Source organism: Trichechus manatus, unplaced genomic scaffold, assembly GCF_000243295.1.
Source record: "Trichechus manatus latirostris isolate Lorelei unplaced genomic scaffold, TriManLat1.0 scaffold00135, whole genome shotgun sequence".
Taxonomy (NCBI): domain Eukaryota; kingdom Metazoa; phylum Chordata; class Mammalia; order Sirenia; family Trichechidae; genus Trichechus; species Trichechus manatus.
This window is the reverse complement of record NW_004444071.1, coordinates 4,995,418-5,002,586: the sequence shown is the minus strand read 5'-3', so window position 1 is coordinate 5,002,586 and position 7,169 is coordinate 4,995,418. Positions and strand designations below refer to the sequence as shown.

At 43.5% G+C, this 7,169-nt stretch overlaps 1 protein-coding gene across 1 annotated transcript in view; it reads left to right on the top strand.

Annotated features, from left to right (window-relative positions):
• ADAMTS12 (ADAM metallopeptidase with thrombospondin type 1 motif 12) overlaps positions 1-7,169 on the top strand; it is a 392,100-nt gene that overhangs the window by 102,346 nt on the left and 282,585 nt on the right. The window lies entirely within an intron of this gene.

The window sequence follows — 7,169 nt, the reverse complement described above, 5'->3', positions numbered from 1 at the left end:
AATAACCTGTGCTATGCAGATGACACAACTTTGCTTGCTGAAAGCAAAGAGGACTTGAGCACTTACTGATGAAGATCAAATTCTGTATGGATTGAGCCTCAACATAAAGAAAACAAAAGTCCTCACAACTGGACCGATAAGTAACATCATGATAAATGGAGAAAATATTAATGTTGTCAAGGATTTTATTTTACTTGGATCCACAGTCAACACCCATGGAAGCAGCAGTCAAGAAATCAAATGATGTATCGCATTTGGCAAGTCTGCTGCAAAAGATCTCTTTAAATGTGGCAAAGCAAAGAAGTTACCTTGCGGACCAAGGTGCGCCTGACCCAAGCTGTAGTGTTTAAAATTGCCTCATATGCATAAAAAAGCTGGACGATAAATAAGGAAGACCACAGAAAAATAAATCCATTTGAATTTCGACGTTGGCAAAGAATATTGAATATACCTTGGAGTGGCAGCAAAACGAATAAATCTGTCTTGAAAGAAGTACAGCCAGAATGCTCCTTAGAAGAGAGGATGGTGAGATTTTATCTCGCTCACTTTGCATGTGTTATCAGGAGGGACCAGTCCCTGGAGGACATCATACTTGGTAAAGTAAAGGGTCAGCAAAAAAGACGGATCCTCAGTAAGATGAACTCTCATAGTAGCCACAACAATGGACTCAAACATAGCAATGATTGTTGAGTACTGGGAAGTGTTTCATTCTGTCATACCTAAGGTTACTACGAGTTGGAACCACTCAGCGACACCTAATAAGAATCACAACAACATAATCCGTCCAGATTTTAAGAAACCCAGCTCCCTGAAGCCAGGGTCCCTGGTGGTGCAGTGGTTAAGAGCTACAGCTGCTAACAAAAGGCCGGCTGTTCAAACCCACCAGCTACTCCTTAGAAACCCTATGGAGCAGTTCTACTCTGTCCTGTAGGGCGGCTGTGAGTCAGAATCAACTGGACAGCAGCAGGTTTTTTAGTTTCAGTTTCCTGAAACATCTACTCCTGGATGCTCAGCAAATTCCTCTGGGTTTTAAATATTTGGAAGATTATCCCTAAGAATTAAAAAAACCCTGAAGTTTATTCAAGTTTAATTCCTAATGATAACAAACAGGAACACTTGAAGTTTTCCTTTAAAACTTTGAACAGATTCTCTTGGGGAACATCTAGCTCAATTGGCATAACACAGTTTATAAAGACAATGTTCTACATTCTACCTTGGTGACTAGTGTCAGGGGTCTTAAAAGCCTGTGAGCGGCCATCTAAGATACTCCACTGGTCTCATCCCTTCGGGAGCAAGGGAGAATGAAGAGAACGGGATACAAGGAAAGATTAGTCCGAAGGACTAATGGTCCACAGCTACCAAAGCCTCCACTGGACTGAGTCCAGTACAGCTAGATGGTGCCCAGCTACCACCACTGACTGCTCTGACCAGGATCACAACAGAGGGCTCTGGACAGAGCTGGAGAAGGATGTAGAACATAATTCTAACTCACAAAAAAAAGACCAGATTTACTGGCCTAAAGGAGACTGGAGAAACCCCGAGAGTATGGCCCCCAGACACCCTTTTAGCTCACTGGTGAAGTTACGTCCAAGGTTCACTGTTCAGCCTGGGAGTGGACAGCCCCGTAAAACCAAATGGGACTAATGAGGTACAGTAGTCCAGTGACAAGGGCCAGAAGGCAGAAGGGGACAAGGAAGCTAGTGATAGGGAACCCAAGGTCGAGTAAGGATACTATTGATGTGTTGTGAGACTGTTAACCATTGTCACAGGGCAACATGTGTAGTAACTGTTAAATGAGAAACTGTTTTGTTCTGTAAGCCTTCATCTTAAGTGAGAATAGCAGCACAACTGGAAGAGTGTAGTCGATGTCACTGAACTGTGCATGCAGAAATTTTTGAAATGGTGTATCTTTCTTTGGCTATGTGTATTTTCACCAAAAAAAAAGGTCGAGAAGTTAGAAAGTTGACATGTTGTGGGGTTGTTAACCAATGTCATAAAACAATATGTGTACTACTGTTTCATGAGAAACTATTTGTTCTGTAAGCTTTCACCTGAAGTACAATAAAAAAAAAATAAAAACTTTGAACAGATTCTCATTTTATGGGGCTGGATACAGAGTCCTGACCTTGGCCCATGATTTAGATGCCCAGTCCTGTTATATATACAAGGCCTACCTGCCCCTAGTCGCAGGCATCTATAGCTCTTTTTTCTTGATAATATTTTGGAACAAATATCCATAGTAATGAGTGAGATAAGATTAGTTCTCTATTAGAGACACAGATATTTTTGATGCCTTGAGTAGCCATGATGGAGGAAAAAAGGGATTCATTCATTCAACAAAGATGTATTGAGCACCTACTAAGTGGCAGTCTCTGCTGTAAAGGTAGTAGTGAAGCAACGTAAGAATCCGTATCCTCCTAGAGCTTCCATATTAGAGAGGGTAGCTAGGAAATAACCATAATAAATAAGTAAAATATCTATATTGTTTTATAGTGATCAGCCAAGGAGAAACATACAGCAGAGAAGGAGGGGAATAATTATGGAGACGTTGCAGTCGTAATCAACTTGATGGCAATGGGTTTCGGTTTGATACAGTAGATAGAGTGGCCCGGGAATGCCTCACCATGAAGATAACATTTGAGTAAAGAGATGATGGAGTAAGCCCTGAAGGTATCTGGGGAAAGGGTTCCCCTGAATGATAGAACAAACAGTACTGTTAAGACCCTGAGGAGGGAGTGTGCCTGGTGTTCAAGGCACAACAGACAGGTCAGTGGGGTTGAAGTTGAATGAACGGGGTGATGAGCAGCAGGGCATGAAATTAGGAGGTTACTGGTGACAGGGTGGGAGAGGGATCACCTATGGCCTTGTAGCCATTGTTAGGACATTACTTTGACTCTAAGGGAGCTGGGGAGCCTTGGGGGGCAGTTTGAACAGAGCACTGGCATGACCTGACTTACATTTTACCTAGATCACTCCAGCTACTATGATGAGAATAGACTAAATAGACTGATGTGGGGCAGGGGTAGAAGGGGAAGGCCAGTTAGGAGACCACAGGGATGGAGCTAGAGGGCCCTCTGAACTGAAGGGTGTTCATGGCTGAGTTTGAGGCTAGAGACTGGATTAGATGCAAGTGGAGGTAGTGGAAGGGAAGGGGCGCTATCATTGATTGAGCACACGACAGACAATATGCAATGGAGAAATGTTTCCCCTTTTATAGATAAGATCTAAGAGATAAAGGAATTTGCTAAAATCTCCGAGTAATGGACAACATCTGGTGGGAGTGAGGAACAGGACAGATGAGGTAATGACACACTGGGAACCGGAGGGTGGACTGCAGCTTATGTTTTATTAATTTTATTAATATGTTTTGGCCACATCCAGGCATGCAAAGTGATATCTGGATCCCTGCATCCCCAGGAAGCATAGCTCATGGATTTTACTGGTGGGAACACAAACCTTTAGTCTATCTCTGCTGTCATCCAGGGGAAGCCACTCTCCAGACCCAACCTGCCTCATCCCTGCAGTGATGATTCCATAAAGGAACCTAGGAGGGAGAAGGCCCTTCACCCATATTGCATCTTCTACTAGCCATTTGCTGCTGCCTTGCACAAGTCAACAGTACTTTGTGAAGGCTTGTTGGCAAAGAGCACAAAGACACTAGTATATATTTTGGAGGGGTATCTGGAGTTCCTGGGTGGCACAAATGTTTAGCCACTCAGCTGCTAACCAAAAGGTTGGAAGTTTGAGTCTACCCACAGGCACCTCAGAAGGAAGTCTTGGCATTAAATTTCTGAAAAAATCTGCCATTGAAAACCCTACGGAGACAGTTACAGTTCTACTCTGACACACATGGGGTCTCCATGAGTCAAAATTGACTCAAAAGTTGGTTATAAAGAATTGACTCTAAGGTTTGATATAAAGAAATCCAAACACTTAGCCTCTGCCCTCAAGGAATTGTTAGTTTTAGAGGGAAAGACAGAATACAAAAAACAATTGAGAAACAGGATCCCGGCCTTAGCCTAGTACCTCAGAAAGCAGTGCTTGTGGCCAAGGCTATGTGTCACTGCTTTATTAGGGAGTGCAATCATAGGGAGGAGAAGTGAGGGGAAAGGGGAGCAGGAGCCAATATGAGGATTCATTTCCAAGATGGCAACCCCTTATATCAAGCGTGACTGATGACTTCTTCTGAGAAACATCTGTTTCACTGCTTCTTAGGAAAGTCTGCCCAGGGGAGGAAGGGAGAAAAAGTTATTAGTAGCTTCATCTTCCTTTGCTCATAATTTCTCCCCACGGGGCCTTAATTCCCCTGCACTTCCAGGGTGCACATGTATAGGTATCAAGAGGGTGCTGTGTCATATCCCATCTCAGTGCCAACAGTGAAGCCACAGGACAGGATGTGAGAAGTGCACAGAGTGGTTACGGGATGAGGCACTCTTTGGATGTGCCCATGTGGAGCTTGTCAGACTCCAGGCAGTTGACCATTGGTGAGGTGGCTGGGGCTGGAACAAGTGGCCAAAAGACCTGGAGGCAGATGAAGCCCAGATGATCTGAAGTGGCACATAAGAGGTATCTGATGCGCTCCAGAGCACAGCCTGAGTGAGAGCAGATTCATGTGGCACTGGGTACCATGTTCCCAGTACCCAGTGCCCACTCTTGTGCTTGGTGTTCAGAGAGTGCCTTGGGAAAGAATACGGAGGAGCTAGGTTCAGTCCTGGAAGGCTGCCTTGACAGGTTGAGTTTTGGGTCAGTCCCAGGGTACCATGACAGGACCACAGACAGTTGTTGAGATTGTGCCCTGGACAAAAGTGCCAGCCAGAGAGACAAGTGGAAGTTGGAATCCAGCCCACATTCTGCTTATCAAGTTGTCCCCTGTGTGTAAGTATTGAGAAGAAGGGGCATCTTTTCAGTTTATGTGAGGGCAGCCATGAGGCTATCACTAGCTTGCCTAGGACACTGTTTCTCTTGGCTTTGCTTCTTCCCTGTGGGAATAGACTTGCATTCAAGTGTCAGTCTGCTCTTGATGACTATGTGCCCTGGGGAGAGCCTTTAAGCCCTGTCATCTTTTCTGGGGGATCCTTCATCTAACAGCCCCAGGAAAGGTCAAATAGGCTCATAAATGTCTCAGACATACTATAGATTTATCATTTTTCATTCCCACGCCAATCACTGATCATGGCACAGTGATCAGAGATAACTGTAAGGGCAGGTAGTGCTGAATCAACACGTATTTATTAAGTACCTACTCTGTGCTCAGCATTTTGCAAGCTCTTTGGGAGATATGAAGAAGTACAATAAACCCTACCAAAGATGCAATAATTTGGGTGCATTTTCAATCATGTAAAATGTGAGGTTGTGTTATTACAAGATCAGTGAAAACCAATATTTGCAGATGATCAGAATTTTAGTCCAACTTCATTTGAGAGTGGGGATTGAGTGGAGGATGGGAGCCAGTTGCATGTAATGCAAATTCATGGTGTCATGGAGATTTGATCTGTAGTGTAGGACCCCTTTGCTTCCAATGTGGAAGCAAATGGAAGCAAATGTGGAAACATATGGGAAGTTAAGTGTAGATGTGAATGCAACAAATGTTGTGGATGAGTTGCACAGATAATTAGTACCATAACATACATACAGGCAGACATTACTATGGCTGATGTAGCCCAAGAGAATCTTCAATGAGCATCGGAATTTGAGCTGGACATTGGAGTGCGGATGATATATTAGTAAAGATTCTTTTGGTGGCAAATAACAGAAAGCAACATGGCTATCCTGAGGAAAAAATAAAAGTAGGAATTTATTGGCAGGTTTAAAAGGATACTAGCTATTGCAGAGAACTACAGATGGATTGAACAGTGAAGACTGAGAAATTTTAGGGACCAAAGAAACAAGTGTTTGTGGACATTTTCTCTAGAGAATTTCTGTTAAAATGGCTCACTGTCTAGCATACTAATTTCTAATTCCAAGAAGAGAAAAATCTGATTGGCCTGGCTGAATATTTCTGTTAGTATTTCCTCTTTTTTAAAAGTATCTAGACATAGCAATGGTGTGTTTGTATGTGTGCTGTTGTTGTTGGTTGCTGCGAGTCAGCTCCGACTCATGGTGACCCCACATACAGCAGAATGAAACATTACGTGGTCCTGCGTTATCTGCACAATCATTTGTATGCTCAAGTCCATTGTGGTGGCCACTGTATTTTGAGTGCCTTCCAACCTAGCGGGCTCATCTTCCGGCACTATATATTCTGTTGTGATCTGTAGGGTTTTCATTGGCTAACTTTCAGAAGTAGACTGCTAGGTCTTTCTTCCTCGTCTGTCTTAGTCTGGAAGCTCCATTGAAACCTGTCCACCATGGGTGACCCTGCTAGTATTTGAAATACCAGTGGCATAGCTTCCAGCATCATAGCAACATGCAAGACACCGCAATATGACAAACTGACGGATAGGTGTATAGAGGATTAATAAAAATTCTTATTTTATAGGAATTTAGAGCTGGAAGAGATTGAGATCATTCACGCCAACTCCCTTATTTCACAGTTGGAGACACTGAGATCCAGAGACATTTAAATGACTTGTTCAGGGTTACAGAGGATGACATTGTCAGGCTCAGGTTTAGAATCTCAGACTTTCCAGTATCCCATGTGCCCAGGTCATATTCTTGAGATAGTTTCAGATTTTAATTAAGCTTATCACTCCCGTGAGCTATTTCAGTGGAAAGCTGATTGTTGCTGAGAATCAGAGGTCAGGGGTCAGCTATGCCTCTGAACAAGTGAGAAGCTGTGGCTGGGTGGGGCAAAAAATCAGAGGCAGGGTTGAAGCCAGGGGCGTTGTCCTCCGTTTCTTGGAATTTTTTTTTAGATTTTGTCATGGTTTACTTTCATCACGAGAGTCTGACCTTACACTTTCAAATGGGAGGATAGGCAACCCTCTGATCAATGTTAGCATCATGAAACATGGGAGAACCCGATGTTAGGGAGACCTCATGATGTGATGTATGCAACGGAAAGTACGCAGCACCACCTATCAAAAATTCTTGCAAAAAAAAAACTCAAGCAAGAATGTGCTTCTTAGTTCAATCAAATATAAAAGACCAAATGGGCAACTTCTGACCAGAAGGCAGGAAGGGGCAGGAAAACTGGATGAATGGACACAGGGAACCGGGGGTGGTAAGGG